The sequence below is a fragment of the Thalassophryne amazonica genome, chromosome 21, assembly GCF_902500255.1.
Source record: "Thalassophryne amazonica chromosome 21, fThaAma1.1, whole genome shotgun sequence".
Taxonomy (NCBI): Eukaryota; Metazoa; Chordata; class Actinopteri; order Batrachoidiformes; family Batrachoididae; genus Thalassophryne; species Thalassophryne amazonica.
In genome coordinates, this window is record NC_047123.1 from 10582898 (window position 1) to 10609379 (window position 26482).

The 26482-nt window shown below is 43.3% G+C and overlaps 1 long non-coding RNA gene across 1 annotated transcript; it reads right to left on the reverse strand.

Annotated features, from left to right (window-relative positions):
* Window positions 1–468: 468 nt before the first annotated feature.
* LOC117503376 lies at window positions 469–25684 on the reverse strand. The gene is made up of 3 exons (XR_004558552.1): window positions 21755–25684; window positions 16296–16297; window positions 469–480 (listed from the first exon to the last, which is right to left on the reverse strand). It is a non-coding gene; the product is annotated as an uncharacterized LOC117503376 (long non-coding RNA).
* Window positions 25685–26482: the final 798 nt, after the last annotated feature.

The following is a 26482-nucleotide window of genomic DNA, read 5'->3' on the forward strand; positions in this document are numbered from 1 at the left end:
GTCAGCCAACCGGATTCAAGGGGCGGACGATCCAGCTCCTCCACCTCCTCCTCGAGGAGGAGGAGATCCACTTTAATTCAAGATATTCGACACATTTCACAAGATTATTCCGAATTTTATTACTCGGAGTTATTTAGGCACAGAGTAATTTGGGTTCTGCTTCATCAAACAACGTTTAAAGTATCAAACATCTGTTTATTATTCTTATTAATGAAGAGTCAATGATAAACTAAGTTTGCAGGGGTGTAGCCAGAAATGTATGTCAGAAGGGGGCGGGGTTAGCAATACCCAGTAGGTGTCGGTACTGTAGTGTTTTGAGCATTTTTGGAAGGTGGTAACTTATCACTCACTCCTATTCAACCGTAGTCGTGGGGAACTGGAGCCTATCTCAGCATCTAACCTGCACAAACTCCACACAGAAAGGCCACAGGTGGGAATCGAACCCATGACCTTCTCGCAGTGAGGCAGCAGTGCTAACCACTAAGCCACTGTGCTGCCCTAACTTCATTATATGAAATGAAATAAAATAAAAAAATCACTGCAATTGTGCAGTTTATGTTATACTTAGGGTAAACAGAATACAACACTTCATTTGTGCCTGTATGACATACAAAGTGTTATGTTTTTTTACATGCAAAGCCTATTTTGTTAAGAAAAAAAAAACTGGGAAATGACACCTAAAATTTTTTATTTCATTTTTTGATTTACTACTAGTGAGCTAATGCCTTAGGTTATTTAGTGTTTATTTCCAGCTGATTTTGCTCTTTTTCTCTCCATCCGAGGCACTGACAAGCCCTTTAACAGATGCTGGACTAACTTCAGGGCACGCTACCTATTCAAGACCTGGAGGCAGACACTAAACCCCAAGATCAGCTGTTTTTATTTCAATAAGAGACTGTTTTTGTTGCTTTTCTGGTTTTTCTTTTCTTGTTTTTCTGTCTTTTGTAAAAACCTTGTAACTGTTAGAATGGCTCAAGCAGTGGGTCACCCCTCTGAGTCGGGTCTGCTTGAGGTTTCTTCCTCAAAAATGCCAGAGCGAGGTTTTCTTACCACCATCACTTGTGTGGTTCCTTGGGTGGGTTGGTAAGGTTAGACCTTACCGTGTGTTGCACCTTGTTGTGATTTGGCGCTATGTAAATAAGATAAATTGAATTTATATTTATAAGAAATCAGTTTCAAGGGGGTTTTGACCAAAATGTTTTCATGGTGTGTGTTCTATGAAAAATATAACTCTCTCAACAAGCCTCCTTTGTCATGGAGTTTCTTTAATAAAACTACAAGTTATATTTAACTGATTTTTACTACGGTTTAATGTGTAATGCTTGTACAGTGGCCTAAATAATCTTTACACAAAAAGGTAAAATATCACTTAAACTGCAACAAAATGTTTTTAAACACCACTGACAAAAGGCAGCAAAGTTCACGATCAGCAGTAGTTTATAGCGCCATCTACTGTCAATGATCCGACATAGTTCCTAAAAGAAGAAACTGCAAAAATACTTCCTGCAAACAATAAAAACAGATGATTTTAAAACAGGGGAAAAGTTTAGGACTTTTTGATTGAGATAATAATTCAACACCTTTTGTTTTATCTTCTTGTCAGGCAGGTTTTCCATTTTTTTCTATCTTTTGTGTTAAACTGAATTATGGCATCACAAAACACCTCACATATCCAGGTGAAACCGAATGCTGACCTCATCCTGCTTATGATGTCACAAAGGCCTATGTCTAACCCCGCCTTTGTTGTCTGGCCATTGTTACGTCTCTGTGAGAGAACCTTCTAGTTTATGTTGTTCCGGTTCAAAACCCAGTGTAAAACTGACTATTTTAATTTATCCAAAGATGCTCAAACTTGACTGGATTTAAAAAGTTTGGTTTCCTGTTCCTTTGAAAGTAGACCATGCTAATGCTATGATCTTTTTTAGTGAAAAAGAGTAGGTTCAAAGCACAAGACTGACCTTGAGCTACTTCTTGCAGTTCATTTCACATCTTAAAATCACCTATTGATAAAAGAAAGTAATTTGAGACTCGATTCTGGCTTTTTGTTTGTGTTATTACCTTTCAAAGCCAACATCATATGGAGGACCAAACCTGCCACAATTAGAAATAAACCAATTAATGAATAAAGATGCACCTCCAGATGTATTTACTAGTGATATCTAAACAAGTGGTGGAAAAGTTTTTTTTTTCAAATTGTTTGATTTCTTTTGACATTTCAAGATTGGCGTTCCTTTCATCTTATTCTGTCATATTCCCACCTTATGATGTCACAAAGGTCCAAGTGGGGGATAAGTCAAATGTTTGGAGGTATGTGCTCCTTTCACCTCCAAACTGTAATTTTGTAAAACAGATTAGCGTGTCATTGCAGTGGTTATAGCTCCATGTGGAAAAAGCTTTAGACTGGAAAAAATAGGTAGGAAGGTCAGGAGTTTAGAAGTGACATTTCATTTAACATCTTGGCACAGGTGTAAATGAAATGAAACATACACCCGCAGAAGCCACAACACTTCCTTTGTGACAAGAAAAACAAGAAAATGCCAGTCAGAGTACGTGTGACATCGCCGCTCCGTGTCCTCGTCTCCACCTCATCAGGCGACTGCCAGCCGGTCAGATAGGCCAGAGAGGAGGCTGATATCCTGAGCCGCTGCAGCCACTACCACTGGAACATTTCACATGCTGTCACAAGTACACAAGTGCCTTAAGTTGGATCACACCTAGTAGGGGCTCGAGCGGTGACAGAATAATGTGTGTGTGTGTTTGCTGTCTGTTGTGTTTACTACCACAACAAGTTTTTATATATAGCATCGTTTGTCATTTCCATGTCGGAAAAATCTGACTTATTCTGGTTTTCTTATGAAATGTCCAGATGGAAATGCTTCTGAAACAGCATTTATACAGTTTGTCAAAAAAAATGAAAGGCTGGCTAATACATGTCCAGCACATTCTACACACCATGATACAAATGAACAAGTAAATATGTCTGAAATGGTGTTTATGACTCCATCATATAACTTCTGTGTGTGTCAAATATTGTATATATAATATACTCCCAGCAGTTGTCTGCTTTGTGAATGAAATGTGCCAGTCACTGTACATGGTGCTAATATGGAGAAAAAAAATCTCCCCAGTTCCTCAGACAGATCAAGGCTCATTTCAAAGCATGCGCCAATACACGTGCACACATACAGGGAGCATATTTGACTGTGTGTTTATAATAGAGATAGGCACATTGACAGGAGAGCAGTTTTTCTATATGTAGACACAAGAAAACTTGCAGAACAAATGAGAAAGTGCAATGCTTGGTGCAGTAATAATGAAGACAGGACAGATGCGGCAAGAATGTGGCATGCACATGTGCAATGTGATTGTTTGCAGTAAGAATGATTTGCATGTGGTAAGAAATTAGTGAGAACATGTTAAATGCTGTGAGGAAGTGGCAAGGATGTAATCAGGACAAATTATAGAAATGAAAAAGGCACATTTTCCCATTTTGACCGTGTCCTCACTGTGTTCATCAGAATTTTCAGGATGCAGTGCATTTATCCTCATCTAAGTGTGACTGGCTCCTTAGTTAATATGTACCGAATGTGCCCTGGCAACTCTAAGAAACAAGGAGTAACCAATCCCACCCCCTAAACTGAATAAATAAATAATTTATGAAAATGGGCATATACGAATATTCATGTGTTAACTTATTTCCATGGACTGATTGTCTTTAAACCACTTGAACTGTACATACTTCCTCGATGTCACAACCGTTTAGAGGAATGGACCCATAACTGGTCTTCTAAGCTGTTGCATCTCAATTGCAGTCAAGACCCGCCAGACTAATACAGCTACAAATGAAGTGATGTAATAATTCTGCAATGATTGACTGCAAAAGAGATTTTCTTATTTTTCCTTAAGGACTTGAATCCTTGCTGGACCACATCCATTGAGAATAAAGCAAACAAAGCCTGTCTTATCTTGCCCATCCATCTGTCACCTCTGGTATTAATATTGTTTCACTTCTTCCTTTCTTGATCTCGTGGCTTTGGCTCTTGTTGTTGTCGTCATCTTCTACCACACTCGTTAACAACCAACTAGCATCGAGGCTCACCCATTGCTTTTTCAATGCTGCTTAGAAGTACCAACCCCAGAGTAGGGACCCATTTCTCCCTTGAAAAAGACCCAGAGAATTGATCACCTTTCAGGGACGACAGAGAAACACATGGACAGATGCCCCAGAGTTTCTCGGTGGAATCGGGCTATAGGACAAGGCTGGACCAGTGTAGACCTCATGGATCAAACTAAAAATTCTGAAAGCCCAAACAAAATAGGGCAGGCGTGAAAGCACCCTGAGACTACTTATGCAGCTTTGCTTGAGGACATTGGCAATTTCAAACATGACTAACGTGGCAACAATCAGTATCATCTGCAAAGAGCTGTTGGTAGTGAAGAATTCATCTTCTTGTTTGTGTGTAAGACAAAGGTGTGTGTGTGTGCAGGAGGAGGAGAGGGGATTACTAATGGGAGCGCTGTGGGGGGTTTGCCCGTTTCCAGGGGGGAGGTGAAGTGGATTTCTTCTCTCATCCATTTTTCATGTATTTTCTCCTTTCAGATCTCCAGTGTCAGTACATCCAGCTGACGGCTCGATTCTCTTTTAAGCATCTTCTGGGGACTTTTGTTTGCACCCAGGATGTTGGGGGGGGGGGTTCATGGTTGAGCAATGCTTTTCATCGAGATACAACCTCACAGTACTGAATATAAAAGCAGTGTTCATTTTAGATACCTGCCATTTTAGCTGTGATCGGTAGCCGCAGTGTTGTCTGCAATTGCATGACAACCTGGTCCTGTGGTCTTCTGCGGCATAAAAAGGACGATGGTGGCAGTCTTAGCTCATTGATCTGCAAGGACTATGTATGTCAAATGTAACTCGTCATGTTTAATGGCTGATTTTCCCCCTGTGGATCAATGCAAACATAAAGGCTTTGAATAATTGATGAAGTCCACTGGTGGCCTCTACGGTTTGACAAAGTTGATAGTAATTGTCGCTGGATACCACACTTTCCTTTATGCTACACTGTCACCACTATTTCCACAATGAAAAGTTATTTTGACCAAAGAATTAAGTCCCAAGGACCAGTGGTGCTGGTTATTTTGTCAGGATTCCATAGTGTTTAGTGGCTCAGAGTCTATGAGTCCCACTGGACAGGATGCTAGTCCATCACAGGTTACCTCATTTACAGCTGGGTGGACTGGAATGTTGCAGATGAAGCATCTTGTCAAATGACACAGGTATGACCCCTAATATAGACTTGGACCCCTCAATATAGGGTTAAAAAGAAGTTTCAAATGTTCAAAATATTTATATATCGTTCTTATCCATAGTTGGGTGATTCTTTAACTACGGGCACTATTGGCCTTGTAAATGTAATTTCCACCACACCATTGCCTTACAATATAAAGCGCCTTAGGGCAACTGTTTGTTGTGATTTGGTGCTATATACATGTGCTCTGATATCACTGTTTATCTCCATAGAAACTACCCAAACAATCTTTCATACAAACTGTTTAAAGGGATATTACAGTGTTGTGGTGGAAGTTACAGCAATAGTGTGGGACAACTACATTTTGTTTAAAAAAAAAAATCACAACAGTTGTATGACACTGAATACCCCAATTATGTTTTGATTATTTTACTGATATTTTATTCAGAGATATTTTAAAACATTAGAAAAAACGTTTTTTTTTTTACCATTCATTTTTATCATTGAAGATCAAAAGTCTGGGTGTGGGACAAGCACAAAACGGCAATATTTGTGAAATATAATATAATATAATATAATGATGCTGAAAAAAAGTGAAAAAGTCATCATAGACTACTAGAACAAATTTCTTAACACACTTTCATTGTAAAGATAACTATAAAAGTGTGAAATTTCCCCTTTTTTCTGTTTTTCATACAATATGATCAAAGGACATAAGTGCCCGTAGTCTAAGAATCACCCAGTTATAAATATTACAATATATGTCCCATGTTCATGCATGGAACAGTCTTAACAAGTCTTTTGGACACTCCTAGTTGAACATCTCATCTGCCTGCGTCACTCATTTCAATGTCTCATTTAAGTCTGTGGTCCGGTGTGCGGGGTGCAAAGCAAAGGATACCGTAACAGGTCAACGTAAGCAGCTATCTAGCTACCTTAATACATTTTCTTACTTTCCGAGGTTTTGAATTCGATTGTCTACGGCTGAATGCTAATGTTATCTAGTTTTAAACTTTTGCCTTAACTTAGTTTAACTAACATTTGTTAGCGAATAGTAGCATATAGTACTGCAGTACAGTACTACGTGAGAGGTTTCGTTAAAAAACCTAACTAATGATGTAAACTTACCTTGCATCCATTGCAGGTTTGCACATACTACTCAACCTTTACTGTACTATGTACTAGACGTAACGGAGCAGGTATTAGAAATACTATTTAGATGTACTAAGCTGCTGCCATCCTATGCTACCTTTGACCTGGTAGTTTACACATGACATATTCCATAGTGTTCAGAATAATAGTAGTGCTGTGTGACTAAAAAGATTAATCCAGGTTTTGAGTATATTTCTTATTGTTACATGGGAAACAAGGTACCAGTAGATTCAGTAGATTCTCACAAATCCAACAAGACCAAGCATTCATGATATGCACACTCTTAAGGCTATGAAATTGGGCTATTAGTAAAAAAAAAGTAGAAAAGGGGGAGTTCACAATAATAGTAGTGCGGCATTCAGTCAGTGAGTTCGTCAATTTTGTGGAACAAACAGGTGTGAATCAGGTAAGGATGAAGCCAGCACCTGTTGAACATGCTTTTCTCTTTGAAAGCCTGATGAAAATGGGACGTTCAAGACATTGTTCAGAAGAACAGCGTAGTTTGATTAAAAAGTTGATTGGAGAGGGGAAAACTTATACGCAGGTGCAAAAAATTATAGGCTGGTCATCTACAATGATCTCCAATGCTTTAAAATGGCCCAAAAAAAAAAAAAAAAAAGACACGTGGAAGAAAATGGAAAATAACCATCAAAATGGATAGAAGAATAACCAGAATGGCAAAGGCTCACCCATTGATCAGCTCCAGGATGATCAAAGACAGTCTGGAGTTACCTGTAAGTGCTGTGACAGTTAGAAGACACCTGTGTGAAGCTAATTTATTTGCAACAATCCCCCGCAAAGTCCCTCTGTTAAAATAAAAGACGTGCAGAAGAGGTTACAATTTGCCAAAGAACACATCAACTGGCCTAAAGAGAAATGGAGGAATATTTTGTGGACTGACGAGAGTAAAATTGTTCTTTCTGGGTCCAAGGGCCGCAGACAGTTTGTGAGACGACCCCCAAACTCTGAATTCAAGCCACAGTTCACAGTGAAGACAGTGAAGCATGGTGGTGCAAGCATCATGATATGGGCATGTTTCTCCTACTATGGTGTTGGGCCTATAGATTGCATACCAGGTATCATGGATCAGTTTGGATATGTCAAAATACTTGAAGAGGTCATGTTGCCTTATGCTGAAGAGGACATGCCCTTGAAATGGGCGTTTCAACAAGACAATAACCCCAAACACACTAGTAAATGAGCAAAATCCTGGTTCCAAACCAACAAAATTAATGTTCGCAGATGTGAAGAAATCATGAAAAACTGTGGTTATATAACTAAATACTAGTTTAGTGATTCACAGGATTGCTAAAAAAGCAGTTTGAACATAATAGTTTTTACTTTATCCTCTTTTTTTTTTTTTTTTACTAATAGCCCAATTTCATAGCCTTACAAGTGTGCATATCATGAATGCTTGGTCTTGTTGGATTTGTGAATGTAACAATAAGAAATATACTCAAAACCTGGATTAATCTTTTTAGTCACATAGCACTACTATTATTCTGAACACTACTGTATGTGCATACCTACGTAAGTCCCAGTAAGTTCTATTTTGGTTAAAAGATCCCAGTTGCCCGAGGGTACAGTGGTTGTGTCCCAATTCAAAGTCTCATTTCAAAAGCTGCTTGTGAAACGGCCGGCTTGTGGAACAACGGTCCCTCAAAAACAACGGATGCAAAGAGTGTTAAAAAGAAAATCCAAGAAAAGGTATATTTCCTACTTGGTAACTCATTGGTTAACCTGTAACATTACGCCACACCTTATCCAGCATATCATTGCCGTCACTGCTCATTATTCTTGATGTAATGAAACATATGACAATGGACATTTTGCACATTTGTCAATCTTCGTTTTCTTCAGTTAAGTGTCTATTGAAAAATGTTTGATGTTCAAAGGACAGCAACAAATTAAAACATGGATAAAACCTGTTTTTCCACCTTTGACCAACATTCATGGAGGTCGAAAATAACATAACTCAAGTTCCGATTTCTCGTTTACGAAGTGTATTAAAAATATTAGAATCAACTACCACATTTTAGCGTTTACCATGGTTAATGGTTTGAAAAATGCAGTTTGAGTTCATTTGAAGCTCTAACAGATGGGATTTCCGCCATGTGATACGACCAATAGAAAGTAGAGCACTAAAGAGGATGGAATACCAACATTGGGTTTCATGCTAGAACATCAACTTCTCTTAAATTTCTACTTTTGTTTTTATTATGATGGGCTCAGACAAGAATGCTACACCACACTGACGAAACATTCATAAAACCCAATAATCGTGTGTGTAAATCAACGCACATTCATAATGAGAGGATTAGTATAAAAACTGTAACCATCACGGCCTCCATTACTTTGCCATTTATGATAAAAACATCCACTAGATGGCACTGCAGATGGTCTTGAAAGTTTCTGATGACATCAAACATGCTGATGGTTGAAGAAGTTGCAATAATGTTTCTACCACCATCGCGTAGGCAGCTGTGCAGACAGACGGGGTCTGTGCGGCCATTACAAGATCAAAATCAAAACAAGATCATTTATGTAAAACTCTCATCAAAACATTCCTCCATTGTTAATCTTCTTTGTGTCCTTTTGCTTTAGGATTGGTGTCTCACTGGAACTTTGGCTACACTGCCCCCGTGATTTCCAGTGGTATTGCTGTTTTATTAGTGAGCTTTCAGACAATGGACGCAACCGAGTGCAGACAGAAGGGTCAGTCAGTATCCATATTTAACGTAGACCATCAATGACCCTCAACTCTCCGTCACAGAGATGAAGCAAATATCTTGAGAGATCAGTGGTTTCCCAGTGTGAGACGGCCAGTTTGGAATCATTCTCTTCCGCGTTTGATGGCTCACACTATGACCTGTCTGCTCCCATGCACCTTTGGGTGCCCTATTCTCTTCCCACCACCAGTCAACTCCCTACAGTAATGAAGGCTGACCCATGTGGAACAACTGCAATGATCTTGGTTATTCAACTAAAGGAATATCTCCAATTAATTACTCCAATTAAGAGTCATGGGGTGGGGTGGGGACTATCCCAGGAATCATAAGGCATGAGGTGGGGTACACCCTGGACAGGACAGTAATCTATTACTGGGCCACAGACAAACACAATCACACCGACAATTTGAAGTTTCCAGTCCACCCATCCTACATCTCTTTGGATGTGGGAGGAAGCCGGAGCAACAGGACGGAACCCACACAAACACGGGGAGAACATGCAAACTCCACACAGAAAGGCCACACGTGGGAATCGAGCCAATGACCTCTTGCTGTGAGGCAACAGTGCTATCCACTAAGCCACCGTGCTGCCAAATTAGAATTATATTGCATTTCAAACTGTACAGTTAAACAAGGTAATATCAATGCAGTTGTGACGTGCAATTTATGTGAGATTTTCAAGTGAAAACTGCTTCAAACTAATGAAACATTCAATCAATTATCAGTGTCATAGAAAGGCAAAATCGAGCCGTAATGTATTACATCGTAGTGTCCTGATTCTCTACGAGAAATCTGCACAGATTTATCAGTGTTTGCAAGAGTGTGAGCAGGAAGGCTTGGAGAGGAAGCGATGTTGGATTAGCGATCTCAGCGGGACAGCTGTGCCTTGGACCCTGGACTCTGAAACAGTTAGCACTGCTAGCTGTTAGCGAAGTCTATGCTTACCACCTTATTGACTGTTCTTGGACAAATGAAAGTCAAGAAACACAAATGTGTCTATGGTGGTCGGACATTTAATAACCTTATGTCAAACTTGTAGAACTTGGGCATATGGAAACATACAACGCCCGAAGCAGTAGGATGATATCCTCCATGGCTGCTGTGCGCCCCCTTCAGGAGAAGTTAAATAAGCGGGATATGGTTATGTTGCAGGGTATTTATTTATTAGTTAGCCCAATGTTGTGAAAGTGTAGGAACACGGACCCACAACAGGGGGCGTAAAAGAACGGGCAATGGATAAGCCAAACAGTAACAATTCAATGTTGTAAATTGTGCACAACGGAATACAGACAACAACAAGTTTGGAACTACAGTCAATTACACGTTGGGTGACGTGTGGGCAGACTTGAGGATAGGAGACGCCCGTCCAGAACTGAGCCGGATCCCACACGGCCCTCGCCGCCAACGGATCTGAAGAACACCAGAGCCGCGAAGTCCTGAGTCCCCAGGTGGTCACCGTCTCCAGCTGTCAGACCTGGCACTGCTGGCAGATAACAGAAACAGCACAGGTGAGTGTGAGTACGCACACTCAGTAATCCCACAGTCTGTGTTCTTTTGGGAGGGAGCACCTCCACCTCCAGTCACACACTCGTGCAGCTCCTGTCTAACCACTTATCTGGTTGGGGTGTGAAGCGAAGCTGTCGCTGATCACACCAAACGCCAATCCCACAGATAAGGCAACACCACAGGAAAACGGCTGCAAAGAAGTTCAGACTATTAGTCAGCGTTAAATACAGCAGAGAAATTACCTCCAAGGTAGCTGATTTCTCGGCGGGGAAGTGGAGTTGCAGTCCGGCCTTTAAGGTGGTGGTGATGTGGATGAGTGACAGCTGGTGCTGATGACGAATGACAGCTGTCACTCCCGGTTGCTATGACGCCCTCTCGTGCTTGAAGCCCGCACTTCAAGCAGGGCGCCATCTGGTGGTGGTGGGCCAGCAGTACCTCCTCTTCAGCGGCCCACACAACAGGACCCCCCCTCAACGGGCACCTCCTGGCACCCGACCAGGCTTGTCCGGGTGCCGCCGGTAGAAGTCGGCCAGGAGGGCCGGGTCCAGGATGAAGCTCCTCTTCACCCAGGAGCGTTCTTCGGGTCCATACCTCTCCCAGTCCACCAAATACTGGAACCCCCGGCCCTTCCGATGGACATCCAGGAGCCGGCGCACGGTCCAAGCCGGCTCCCCGTCGATGATCCGGGCAGGAGGCGGCCCCGGTCCTGGGGTACAGAGGGGTGAAACATGGTGAGGTTTGATGCGTGACACACGGAAAACCGGGTGGATCCGCAGTGAAGCTGGCAGCTTCAGCTTCACTGCGGCTGGACTGAGGATCTTGAGTATGGTGAAAGGTCCAATGTATCTGTCCTTTAATTTCTGGGATTCCACTTGCAGGGGAATGTCTTTTGTGGAAAGCAAAACCTCCTGCCCAGGCTGATACGTAGGGGCCGGGGCACGCCGGCGGTCTGCATGGTTCTTGGCCCTCGTCCGGGCTTTGAGCAGGGCAGAGCGGGCGGTACACCACACCCGACGGCACCTTCTCAGATGGGCCTGGACCGAGGGCACCGAAATAATGGGGGCTGGTACCCCAAACACACCTCAAACGGGGAGAGGCCGGTAGCAGACGATACTTGGCTATTATGAGCGTACTCGATTCAGGCCAGATGGTTACTCCAGGCCATCAGGTGCGCAGAGGTCACGCAGCGGAGGGCCTGCTCCAATTCCTGGTTCGCCCGCTCTGCCTGTCCATTCGTCTGAGGATGGTACCCGGACGAGACTCACAGGGGCCCCCAGTTCCCTGCAGAAACTCCTCCAGACCTGAGAGGACAACTGAGGACCACGGTCTGAGACAATATCCGATGGAATCCCATGCAGACGCACGACGTGGTGGACCAGGAGGTCTGCAGTCTCCTGGGCCATCGGGAGCTTCGGGAGGGCCACGAAGTGGGCCGCCTTGGAGAACTGGTCCACTATCGTGAGGATGGTAGTCATGCCCTGGGACGGCGGGAGGCCCGTGACAAAGTCCAGGCCGATGTGAGACCAGGGGCGATGAGGCACGGGCAGAGGCTGGAGGAGGCCTTGGGCCTTGTGGTGGTCGGCTTTTCCCCTGGCACAGGTGGTGCAGGCCTGGACATACTCCCGGACGTCGGCTTCCATAGACGCCCACCAGAAGCGCTGACGGACCACTGCCACGGTCCTTCGCACCCCTGGATGACAGGAGAGCTTGGAACCATGACAGAAGTCTAGGACCGCAGCCCTGGCCTCTGGTGGGACATACAATTTGTCCTTCGGACCTGTCCCCGGGTCCAGGCTCTGTGTCAGGGCCTCCCGGACGGTCTTCTCCACGTCCCAGGTGAGGGTGGCCACGACAGTGGACTCGGGGATGATGGTTTCCGTCGGGTCTGACAGCTCGGTCTTGACCTCCTCTTCGTGCACCCGGGACAGGGCGTCAGATCGTTGGTTCTTCGTCCTGGGGCGGTAGGTGATCCGAAAGTCAAAACGCCCGAAGAACAGTGACCAGCGGGCTTGTCTGGGGTTCAGACGCCTGGCGGTCCGAATGTACTCCAGGTTCTGATGGTCCGTGAAAAACGTAAATGGTACCGATGCTCCCTCCAACAGGTGTCTCCACTCCTCAAGAGCCTCCTTCACCGCAAGAAGTTCTCGATTGCCGACGTCATAGTTCCTTTCAGCCGGGGTCAACCTGCGGGAAAAATAGGAACATGGATGGAGAACCTTGTCGGACTCCCCACTCTGGGATAGCACGGCTCCTATCCCTGAGTCAGAGGCGTCCACTTCAACTATAAACTGGCGATTGGGATCGGGCTGCACCAGAACTGGTGCAGTCGAGAACCGGCGTTTCAACTCCCTAAACGCGGTTTCGCACCGATCCGACCAGGTGAAGGGGACTTTTGTGGAGGTCAGGGCTGTCAGGGGGCTAACTACCTGACTGTAGCCCTTGATGAACCTTCGGTAGAAATTTGCAAAACCGAGGAACTGTTGCAGTTTCCTAAGGTTTGTTGGTTGGGGCCAATCTCTCACCGCAGCAACCTTGGCCGGATCAGGGACGACGGAGTTGGAGGAGATTATGAACCCCAGGAAGGACAAAGAAGTGCGGTGGAACTCGCACTTCTCGCCCTTCACAAACAGCCGGTTCTCCAACAACCGCTGTAGGACCTGACGTACATGCTTGACATGGGTTTCAGGATCCGGAGAAAAGATGAGTATATCGTCTAGATATACGAAGACAAACCGATGCAGGAAGTCCCGCAAGACGTCATTAACCAACGCTTGGAACGTTGCGGGCGCATTGGTGAGGCCGAACGGCATGACCAGGTACTCAAAGTGACCTAACGGGGTGTTAAATGCCGTCTTCCACTCGTCTCCCTTCTGGATCCGAACCAGGTGATAAGCATTCCTAAGATCCAATTTTGTGAAAATTTGGGCTCCATGCAAGGGCGTGAACACTGAATCCAACAGAGGTAACGGGTATCGGTTGCGAACCGTGATCTCGTTCAGCCCTCTGTAATCAATGCATGGACGGAGTCCGCCGTCCTTCTTGCCCACAAAAAAGAAACCAGCACCCATCGGGGAGGTGGAGTTCCGGATCAACCCGGCAGCTAACGAGTCTTGGATGTAGGTCTCCATTGATTCGCGTTCCGGACGTGAGAGGTTGTACAGCCTGCTGGACGGGTACTCAGCGCCTGGTATCAAATCAATGGCATAATCGTACGGACGGTGCGGGGGCAGCGTGAGTGCCAGATCCTTGCTGAAGACGTCAGCAAGGTCATGGTACTCAGCTGGCACCGCCGCCAGATTGGGGGGAACTAAAACCTCCTCCTTAGCTGTCACACCGGGTGGAACCGAGGATCCTAAACACTCCCGGTGGCAGGTTTCGCTCCACTGAATCACAACCCCAGACGGCCACTAGAGGGAGCCCAACCTCCTTTGCCCATCTGCTATCCAGCAGATTCCCCTCTGACCCTGTGTCCACCAGTGCTGGGGCGTGAAGGGTTAGATCCCCACTCAGGATCGTGACTGGGATACGTGCAGATTTTCGGGGTCTCCCGGCATGGGTATTGTGACCCACCCTTAGCCCAGTCTCTAAGGACGAGTGCTGCTGTTTTGACCGTTTGGGGCATTCTTTCGGTGTGTGCTCGGTTGAGCTGCAGAGAAAACACTCCCCACGGATCAGCCTCCTTTGTCTCTGATCTGATCGCCTTTTGGCCCTGCTCGTTTCCATAGCAACATTAGCAGGGGGAGCTGTCGTCACGTGGAGTGCCCTGGCTGTGGAGCGTGGGGAAGACGGCTCCCTTTCGGACCCGGGAGGAAGAGGGACGGCTTGTGCCTGACCACGCCCTTCGTCTCGCTCCCGTCGGTGTTCTGTTAATCGGTTGTCTAACCGTATAACCAGGTCGATAAGCCCGTCTAAATCCCGCGGCTCGTCCGTCGCCACCAGGTGCTCCTTAAGGACCAGGGACAGTCCGTTTACAAAGGCGGCACGGAGCGCAACAGCATTCCAGCCGGCTTGCGCTGCCGCGATGCGGAAGTCGACTGCATACTTCGCTGCGCTCGACACCCCTGTCTTATCGACAGCAGCACGCTTGAAGTGGTCTCGCCTCTATGAGGGTGGTCGAACACCTGTTGGAACTCCCTCACAAACCCAGTGTAAGTCATTAGGACCCGTGAATTCTGCTCCCAGAGCGCCGTAGCCCAGGCACGTGTCTCTCCTCGAAGCAAATTTATAACGTAAGCCACCCGGCTAGCGTCTGACGCGTACATGACGGGACGCTGTGAAAAGACAAGCGAGCATTGCATCAAGAAGTCCGCGCACGTCTCCACACAGCGTCCGTACGGCTCCGGAGGGCTTATGTATGCTTCAGGGGAAGGTGGGGGGGTTCGTTGAACGACCAGTGGAATGTCTGTCTCTGGCATTCGGTCAGCTGGAGGAGGTGCTGCAGCAGCGCCCTGAGCATGCGCTTCCACCTGAGCGGTGAGAGTCTCCATCCTTCGATTGAGAACAATGCTCTGCTCGGTAACTAAGTCCAACCGAGCAGTAAAAGCGGTTAAGATGTGCTGCAGCTCACCTAACACGCCTCCCGCTGGCGCCTGTTCACCTCGCTCTTCCATTGGCTGTTCAAGCGATGGTTGATGCCCCTCGGGATCCATGACGCTGGCCAAGAAATCCTGTTGTGAAAGTGTAGGAACACGGACCCACAACAGGGGGCGTAAAAGAACGGGCAACGGATAAGCCAAACAGTAACAATTTAATGTTGTAAATTGTGCACAACGGAATACAGACAACAACAAGTTTGGAACTACAGTCAATTACACGTTGGGTGACGTGTGGGCAGGCTTGAGGATAGGAGACGCCCGTCCAGAACTGAGCCGGATCCCACACGGCCCTCGCCGCCAACGGATCTGAAGAACACCAGAGCCGCGAAGTCCTGAGTCCCCAGGTGGTCACCGTCTCCAGCTGTCAGACCTGGCACTGCTGGCAGAGAACAGAAACAGCACAGGTGAGTGTGAGTACGCACACTCAGTAATCCCACAGTCTGTGTTCTTTTGGGAGGGAGCACCTCCACCTCCAGTCACACACTCGTGCAGCTCCTGTCTAACCACTTATCTGGTTGGGGTGTGAAACGAAGCTGTCGCTGATCACACCAAATGCCAATCCCACAGATAAGGCAACACCACAGGAAAACGGCTGCAAAGAAGTTCAGACTATTAGTCAGCGTTAAATACAGCAGAGAAATTACCTCCAAGGTAGCTGATTTCTCGGCGGGGAGGTGGAGTTGCAGTCCGGCCTTTAAGGTGGTGGTGATGTGGATGAGTGACAGCTGGTGCTGATGATGAGTGACAGCTGTCACTCCCGGTTGCTATGACAACCTCTCGTGCTTGAAGCCCGCACTTCAAGCAGGGCGCCATCTGGTGGTGGTGGGCCAGCAGTACCTCCTCTTCAGCGGTCCACACAACACCCAATCTGGTTTACAGTTATTTCATGTATTTTTTACGTTGGCTGCACCAGTTATAGTGCAACCAGAAGTACGGCTGACGGTAAATCTCGGAAAAATAAAACAATAATGATAGTGCACCCCCTATGGTGGCTCGGATCCAACTATATGCAGTAGTGAGAATTACTTCAAACTTGAGTTTGGATGACGGCAGACTATTTGCACAACTCCGACAGATCTGGACCACCCGTACATTCTGGTGGTACCTACAAAAAAAAAAAAAAAAAAAAAAAAAGAAGCTGTAAATACAAGAAAAGTTGTCCAAAATTATTTGTACACACCACTTATGAACAAATCTGTTTAAGTGGTTCTTGCATCAGGCCTGATGTTTTTATATACTACTGTTGTTAAGAAGTGAATTTTTACAAACTGTGGCTTTAATTTCCAAGTTGTTCTCTTTCGTCCTGCTCCGGACTGACTGAGGTATAAAAGCAGGATAACAGCAGCTATATGTTTCAAACTAACAGGAAGGCGCGCCTCTGCAGCGCCCTTACGTTCCGCCCTGCTGCCGGTGCACGTGCGCGCTTTGTGGTGCACGTGGCTCAGATTTCATACACTGCAGGAATGTGTGTGTGTGTTTTGTGTAGCAAGATAGCGTGAAAACAAAAGAGGAAAAGTGAGCGATGAATCCAAACCGACTGGAAATGCAGTCAAAAACAGTCAATGGAGACAAAATGCGTCCCAGCCAACATCCGAAATGCAGACTGGAAGATCCTAACCAGACAAAACACTGACAGGGCTTTAAAGACACATGATCTCACTTTTTTTTTTTAAATTTTAACAGTTATTTTGCATGTAACAGCTTTGTGCACTATTACTTTACCAATGAATATCGGACACGTCTTTAAGTCAAGAAAAAGTATTGACCCTATGTTGCTGTTACATATTTTTGTTTTATCAAAAAATGTAGGTATCTATATGAACACATTTTTAATATTAAACATAAATTAAAAAGGAAAACTAAAGCTGCAGGTGATCGGAACTGAAGAAAAACGTAAAACAGATTACAGGAGCGCTCATGCTAACGTCAGGCTGTGCACATTAATACATTAATGTCACACTGCTAAATCTTTGTTCGTATTATTGCGATCTTGTCCTGTGTGCACTGCACTGCCACATGTGAATCTTTACCACCCCAGAGCTGTTGGGGTGCTATACTTTCTACCGCTTTGCACACATTGCTAAACACCGCTAGCATTAGCCGTGTCGTTCAGTTGGCGACATTAGCTCCACTTGTTTCAGACATTAAACTGCACGGCTGCATTCAGAAGCTGACATTCCTCCACACAATTGAACATTTTTTCCCCCATCCATTAATTTGGAGTCAAGAACAAAATAATGTTATTTAACAATTCTGGAAATAGCAGTACATTTGTTATTAGCATTAGCTTCACCAATTTTGTAAGCGTAGCCTACTCTGCACACATTGGTTGCGTGTACAAAAATGACCACAGGATACAGTCAAAGTTCAACCAATTTTAATAATCGGTGCAGGCTGATATGTCCATAGTCTCGGTAGTCCACCCCTAGTTCATCTGACTAGTTCTAGGAATTTTGTTTTGCCTAATTCTTTTAAAATGAAGCCTGATATGTCAATATTGTTTTGACATCATAAAGCAAAAATAAACAAACTATCTAAAAACCAGGAGATTCACATTTTTTATGGACTGTCGACAGTTGACAAGATCCTCATCCATAGAAGAGCTTTTCAGAAACTCTGGTGTCCTGTGATGAACAAATTAACCAGTCAGGCAACTTAACGGCCCTGTGTACATCCTGCTTTTCCTGTTTATACTTTGGAACTGATTTTGTGGCAACAAAATGAACAGCTGCGCTTCGACAGCATGTTTTTATATGGTGACATGGCTGCCGAGGACTGATTTGAAATATGCTGCCAAAAAATATAACAGGTCATCATCCCCCAACAGGAGATCAAGATCAGGAGAAAGAAGAAACTAAAAAAGAAAGAAAAATAGAGCAGGTGCATCTGAAAATTTGCACTTATCAATATAGCTGATACATGAACATCAAGAACAAAATGATCTGTTGTACACAAAGATCACAAAAAAATTAGAATAATTTTAAAACAACACATCTAGTTTTTTTCCAATCTGCAAAAAAGTAGACCTCTGGAAGAATAATGCACCTTACTCATCTTGGCCAAAAATGCAGACCGCAAATCAGTTTTCCAAAATAGATCAGTCGAAGCCTGCAGCATCACCGACTGGCCCAGTACGCTTGTCCAGCAGGGGTGCTGAGGGAAACTGGGCTGCTGGCAAAGACAAAGAAGAGGCGAAGAATGTGCCCAGAGGCAGCAAGAGAAGCACAAAAGGTGATGACGATTAATGTCATCACTGCATATGCCCCAATTTTTATTTTGAGATAAAGGAGAAAGACGGGATTAGGGATGAATTTATCAGAGGGACTGCACAGGTAGGACAGTTTGGAGGCAAAGTCAGAGAGGTGAGGCTGAGATGGTTGGGGCATGTGCAGAGGAGGGACCCAGGGAATATTGGGAGAAGGATGATGAGGATGGAACCACCAGGGAGGAGGAGAAGACGAAGGCCAAAGAGGATATGGATGATGTGCTAAAAAACAGGTTAGATTCTTCCTGGACTGACCAGAATGTTCTTGTTGATCATACTGTATTTGTTAACCCAATGACAACCACCGGAGTACTATTTTTCTGTTTTGCCTAATTTGGGAAACTTCCCAATTCTGTGGGAAGTGTTGATGGGAATATTTTTGCTTACAACAGACAGATTTAAACAAAGCAGTTGTCAAAGATGAATGTGGCACTCAGACGCATGACCGCGGACAACAAGGCGCTGTAAAAACTGAACTTAAAAGTTTCAGCTCGTGAGAAAGTAACAAGACAGCACAAATAACGACCATCAAATCCATTTTATTTCAACTTAACGAAGTTTAACCCAACACAGTGCACATGCAAAGTATCATATTAAGATAGATACGTGTGTATTAAGCGCCATGTTTTAAAAGTACATTTAGCTTAATAAGTTAGCAAAACATTACTGAAAATAACATCCACAATGAATATGCACTCTGAACAAAGCATAAATCATGATAAATACATAAAACAGGGTTATGTTCTTTTTTTATCCAAAAAAAAAAAAAAAAAAAAAAAAAAAATCATTTCAGTACAAGATGCTGGAATAAATAAAACTGGACAGTTCTATTTTCACTTCAAGATATTATGTGTAGGATTTTTAAATACTGTGCCTATAAAAAGGTATGAGCATTCACATTTTTATTGTTATGACACCAAATTAAAGTAAAAATCAAGCTCCAATGTGCTAAATTAAAAGAAAAGGATTTTCTTTAATGTCATCGTTCTGAGCAAATAATGGAAATAAATATATGATGTGCCAAATATTAATTTGCAGAAGTTTTCCTCGCCTCCAACTTATTATTTAGTTTATGCGCATTTACAGTCAACGAACGTGTGAACGTGCATGTGCACGGTGATGTACACAGTGTTTTGAAATAACATTAAAAAAAAAAAGTCGTCAGGCCACAGGAATTTGTTTCAGCTGACGTGAAGATCCAACACGGTGGGGCAGATATGAGCTCGAGATGTTCATCTTCAACAGGAAGCGCCGAAATTGATTTATCTGGGTTTTAATTTACGTAGAATCGAAACAGATCAGGAGACATTTGACACAAAATGTGACAACCTCAAAAGGCTTTTATTCCCTCATCATTTTCCCCTCAATGTTCCAGTGTTTGTGGAGCAGGGTACAGGTGTTTCTAGAACTGCCATATCATCATAGCTTCAGATATCCCATACTGACCTATAAGGGGCAACTGAAAAGTTTTGAGCCTGACCAACAAGAAACCACAACCGAATTAATGTAATGCTTTGTTTTTCATATACAGTAGTGTTCAGAATAATAGCAGTGCTGTGTGACTAAAAAGATTAATCCAGATTTTGAGTATATTTCTTATTGTTACATGGGAAACAAGGTACCAGTAGATTCAGTAGATTCTTATAAATCCAACAAGACCAAGCATTCATGATATGCACACTCTTAAGGATATGAAATTGGGCTATTAGTAAAAAAGTAGAAAAGGGGGTGTTCACAATAATAGTAGCATCTGCTGTTGACACTACAAACTCAAAACTACTATGTTAAAACTGGGTTTTTAGCAATCCTATGAATCACTAAACTAGTATTTAGTTGTATAACCACAGTTTTTCATGATTTCTTCACATCTGCGAGGCATTAATTTTGTTGGTTTGGAACCAAGATTTTGCTCATTTACTAGTGTGCTTGGGGTCATTGTCTTGTTGAAACACCCATTTCAAGGGCATGTCCTCTTCAGCATAAGACAACATGACCTCTTCAAGTAATCTGACATATCCAAACTGATCCATGATACCTGGTATGTGATATATAGGCCCAACACCATAGTAGGAGAAACATGCCCTTATCATGATACTTGCACCACCATGCTTCACTGTCTTCACTGTGAACTGTGGCTTGAATTCAGAGTTTGGGGGTCGTCTCACAAATGTCTGCGGCCCTTGGACCCAAAAAGAACAATTTTACTCTCATCAGTCCACAAAATATTCCTCCATTTCTCTTTAGGTCAGTTGATGTGTTCTTTGGCAAATTGTAACCTCTTCTACACGTCTTTTATTTAACAGAGGGACTTTGCGGGGGATTCTTGCAAATAAATTCGCTTCACACAGGCATCTTCTAACTGTCACAGCACTTACAGGTAACTCCAGACTGTCTTTGATCATCCTGGAGCTGATCAATGGGTGAGCCTTTGCCATTCTGGTTATTCTTCTATCCATGTTGATGGTTGTTTTCCATTTTCTTCCACACGTCTTTGTTTTTTTGTCCATTTTAAAGCATTGGAGATCATTGGAGATGAACAGCCTATAATTTTTTGCACCTCCGTATAAGTTTTCCCCTCTCCAATCAACTTTTTAATCAAACTACGTTGTTCTTCTGAACAATGTCTTGAACGTCCCATTTTCATCAGGCTTTCAAAGAGAAAAGCATGTTCAACAGGTGCTGGCTTCATCCTTAAATAGGGGACACCTGATTCACACCTGTTTGTTTCACAAAACTGACAAACTCACTGACTGAATGCCACACTAGTATTATTGTGAACACCCACTTTTCTACTTTTTTTTTTACTAATAGCCCAATTTCATAGCCTTAAGAGTGTGCATATCATGAATGCTTGGTCTTGTTGGATTTGTGAGAATCTACTGAATCCACTGGTACCTTGTTTCCATGTAACAATAAGAAATATACTCAAAACCTGGATTAATTTTTTTAGTCACATAGCACTACTATTATTCTGAACACTACTGCAAGTCCACACACTTTTTCCAGCACCTTAATATGGTTCTCAGAGAAGGTCTTATTAACCTTGAGCTAAAGGAAGTCATCCATCGTTATCAGTATTACGAGTTCCAGCTAGATGCCTTTTCATGTTTGGAAGCAGATGGAAGCCAGAACAAAAGCCAAATCAGGGAAATAAGGTGGGTGTGGAACAAGTTCAAACCCACATTCATGAAATGCAGCCATTGTGATGACCAACGTGTGGACCAGAGTGTGTCCTGGTGAAGCAGAACGCCATTCCACGGGAAGCAGAATGGGCCCCATTGATGGTCTGTCCCTTCTGGAGATACTCCACCATTATGATGCCCTCAGCATCCCAGAAGACAGAAGTCCTGTCTTTTCCAGCAGATAAGACAGCTTTGGCTTTCTTCTGTGAAGAAGAACCCACACGCTTCCATTGCTTCAACTGTTGTTTGGGCTCAAAGTTCAAAGCGATGGACCCAGTGACTCATCCACAGTCACGAATCATCACATGAAGTCATCCGGATCGGCCTCAAAAAGCTGAAGAGTCTCCCTGGACATCTGGAACCTTGTAGGTTGGCTGTGAGAAGCCTTGGGACCCATCACGCTGATAGGTTCATCATTCCCAGTTCATCTGTCAGAACTGAATGAAGTGTCTTTAGGGAAATTCCTACAGTACTGGTTAAGTGACACCCAATTACTCTTCTGTCAGCGAGGACAATATCATGGATCTTCTGGATCATATCGGTCAATGTGGCAGTTCTTCCTGGTCATGCTCCACCTTCGGCGCTTGTTCTGTGCCTCTTGAATTCAGCTGACCAGTGTTTAACTGTAACGTAAGACAGGACATCGTCCCCTAACATCATGACCACGTCCTCATGGACCTTCTGTGGAGACATTCCCTTTTTCATGAGACGCTGAATCCCTGCACGCCCACCAGCTTTGTCCGTTTTGCCAATCTGACACACCCTCACTCACTTTTATCTGCAACATTGAACCCAGTGAGTTCAAATTTCACACACTCAAGAGAAATGTTGGTTTCTCAGCATGCAAAAGATGGAGAACCACACCCTACTTTGTCTGGGACAGGCTCAAAACTGTTCAACCACCCCTCGAATGCTACCAGCATGAGCCTCTAATTATCTCCAGTATGGTCTAGTTTAGCCGGTATAATGGATATTTTATGCTTGATGAAATCTGAACAACTGCTTGTACAGACTACAATGAACATTTCTCACTGAACACCCGTTCCATAGCACTCAAAAAACAGCGGCGATTAATCAGGATCAAGGTCCCAATGAGGCTCAAATGTAAGCATTCAGTTATCCCATGACTGACTCTCCATAGGTGCACTTTGGTCCTGATTCACATAATGGCCGAGTTCTGATGGACAAAAATGTATTTTGAGATGGGGATTTGGGTATAGTTTTGTAAAGTAAGTGTGAAGAATCCTAAAGCCATCTTGACACTTGCATGAATTTGATCCTCGCATTGACACGCAATCTTGCGTGCCAATGAGTAAACTTGTTATAAACTGCGTAAACTGTGCAAGGCAGTGCACAAAGAAAATTTTGAAATGTTCAAAACTGTTGTAAACTGTGTGTAAACTTTGCAAGGCTGCGTGGCAGTGCCAAAGAAAATTTTAAAATGTTCAAAATTTCTGGCACGCATAAATTTCATGCCACTTGCGTGAACTAGTTGTGAACATTGTGCAACATTTTCGCAAACACTGCATATCATTGCGCGCAGGGCCTTGCACAGTTTAGGACAAGTATACTCATTGGCACGCAGGATTGGGATCAAATTCGAGCATGTAGTTTATTTTAAAATTTGATGTCATGTACAATAAAAGGGGAATAAATAGGTCCCATTAAATGGACTAAATAATCATGTAGTATAAGATGTGCTACACTACACAGCCACTGACAGCAGTTCTGGTCATCTGCAGCTTGTTGCTTCTAAATTTTTTAAGCACTGAAATAAAGTGACCTCACAATAATTACCCCAAAACCAAGATTTAAATGATTTACAAGAATGTGAACAGCCACAAATAGAATTTTATCAATTCAACCTTGGTTCTTGACTCAAATGGAAGCCTCTGATCAAACAGCAGATGTTTGAGCTGCAACATCCACTCAACCGTTATTTAACGGTAACAAACCCGTGTTCATTGTTAGTGAATACTACACATAGTAGCACCTTTCCAGATATAGCTTAAGTCAGCTCAAAGTACAGTCAAACATTTGAAACAGTCCCCAAAAGCGTTAACAGAATAGTTCAAGAAGCAACTACAGCACAACCATATGGGGATACATGTCAAAAAAATGTGGTACCAAACAACAGAAAAGCATCGAGTATTTGATGTGTCAAAGCAAACAAACAAAATAATTTCCTTCAGTGTGCCTGAGTGATGGAGGTAGACTTGGCCCACTCTGGGCTAACCGTAATCCAGCATAGGCAAGAATGACTGTTACTGCACAAGCGTTTTACTGCCTTCAGACCAACAGTTAACAGACGTACGATATGGCTAGAAGAACAGGATCACAACGAAGGAACTCGAGGCATCAAACAGAAACGTGACAACGTCCAACTTTAATACAGTGACACAATCATATGATTGAAAAGAAGCCATGAGTCCGAAGTAATTTCTTTTGGCTTCTTCCTTTTTACCTGGGGTCACCACAGACGATCTGATACAGGTCCACATGCTGGTGTGACACATTTTACACAGATGTACAGTGGAGTTGTACATGGAGACTGGGGCACAGGTGGCCTTGAACCGAGGACCTTCTGTTCTGTTTTGGAAGCAAGCTCACTAACCGCTCATGCCACCATTCTATCATAACTATTCTTGCTAACTAGGGGACTTAGTGGGGTAGTGGTTAGTAGTAGGGCTGCCACAATTAGTTGACTAGTCACAATTAGGTCAACTATCAAAATCCTTGGTGACTAATTTAATAATTAATGTCATTGTTTTATTTTAACTTTGTTTTCCTCTCACAGCTGCTGCTATACCTTCTGCTGCCTTTCTGTCCTTGACGCACATGCGCAATATTGGTAATCGGGGTCAGCCGTGATGTCACCAGACATTCAAACATTCAGTTCAAACATTTGGGAGCATTTTAACCAAATTAAAGAGAAAAATGCGCAATGCAAAATCTGCAAGGCAGAACCTGCCTTCATCTGAGAAGGAAACAAGTTGTGGCTGATTCTGACGCAGCGACACAGTCATCTCGGTAAGCTAATTGGCTAATTAGCCACTAGCATTAACGTCTATAGTGAGCTACTTACTTAGCTGTAAACTTTAACATTATGGATGACAATTTAATTGGCCTTAGCACACATATGTGTTTGCTGTAACGTTATAACAGCGATGTCATGTTTGAACAAGAATAACACTACGTTACAGTGCTACAAAAATGTTCCTCTTCAATGAACAACTTTGTTGCCAAGTCAAAGATGAATGAACTATCATCTTAATTGTCTTTATTTTTAGTTAGCATGTAGCTTAAACACTTCAAGCTTGAAGCTAATGATGGTTATATAAGAGTAGCTGCATGCTGGTGTGTTAAGCTGCAATTTACGTATGAAACGATTCGTCAACTAATCACAAAATTAATCGGTGACTAGTCGATTATCAAAATAGTCGTTTGTGGCAGCCCTAGTTAGTAGGTGGGAATGCTGCATCAGTAACCTAGGTTCATCTCATGACCACGTCTGGTGCTTCGGAATTAGGATTAACGTCCTAATTTGGTATTCGGTACTGTATCAGCCTAGACTGGAGCACTGGGGTGTAAATGCCACCTGTCGTGGACTCTATCAGAAGGTCCGGGCACTAGCCCATAGTGTCTATTTGAAGGCTTTCATAGACTATCCTGATCAATCATTGGCACATTTACAACTTCATATGGAAATAAAGTAACATTTGAACCAATTTAACATTTTGTTAAACAAAATAAATGCAGATGAGGAAAATTAAGTTTGAATGTTTTTAGCTAGGTTTTTGGGATTCTACAGAAAACTAATTCCTTTTGCAGGAAGCGACAAAAAATATCTTTTCCTTTGGTATTTCGATCTGAGGTTCACTAAGTGTTAGGGGTGCCGGGGAAAAAAAATCAATTCACGTCCGAATCGCGATTCTTATTTATTACGATTCTGAATCAATCCAAAATGTCCAAGAATCGATTTTTAAAAAGCATTTTTTTTTTTTTTTTACATTTTCTTACTTACTCGCTGCGTGTACTGTTTTTCAGGCAACGGCTTCCGTACTACAGTGTCCCCACAAGGGGAGGGTCCGGCGTGCTTCAAACATTCGTGAGCTGCAGCTTAGCATGGCGGACAAAGAGCTAATTCAGCCAGCACCGTCTTTGCAAATGTTTGGGCGCATTTTGGATTTTATTATTTGCTGCGTAACAAGGAGCTTGACATGACTTATGCGAAAATCGATTCTGAATCGAATCGTCACCCCAAGAATCGGAATCGAATTGAATTGTGAGTTGTATGATTCACATCCCTACTAAGTGTACTCTGTTACAGATAATGTGGTGCAGAGTTGTGACCTTTATGCCCTCTGTGACGAGGCTCTAAAGGTCAAAAGACAAGTCAACTTGCAGCAAGTGACAGATGTTAAATGTCACCTTACGCTAAACTAGATTCCGTTGAAGTTTTACAGCTTAAATTGTGTTTCCTTTAAGTCAGGAGTTTCTACAGTGACCGCAGCTGACGCCAAAAGAAACCGTTTACTATATCAGTTTGAACAAAACAGAACAAGTTCCTCAGGTTTCCTTTTGAACTGAATTTACTGACTTGATTTTATTAACAGAAAGAACATCTACACACCATCAACAGTGTTCAGTTCAACTTCTCCTCAACAGTACGAGACCCATTTTTACAAGATAATGCAAAACTGTTAAATTTTTTTTTTTAATAAATAATGTGCGTAATCATTCACAGCCACATTTACAACGATCAACAACTTCAACAAATCGAACGCGCCCATTAATCCTAAGA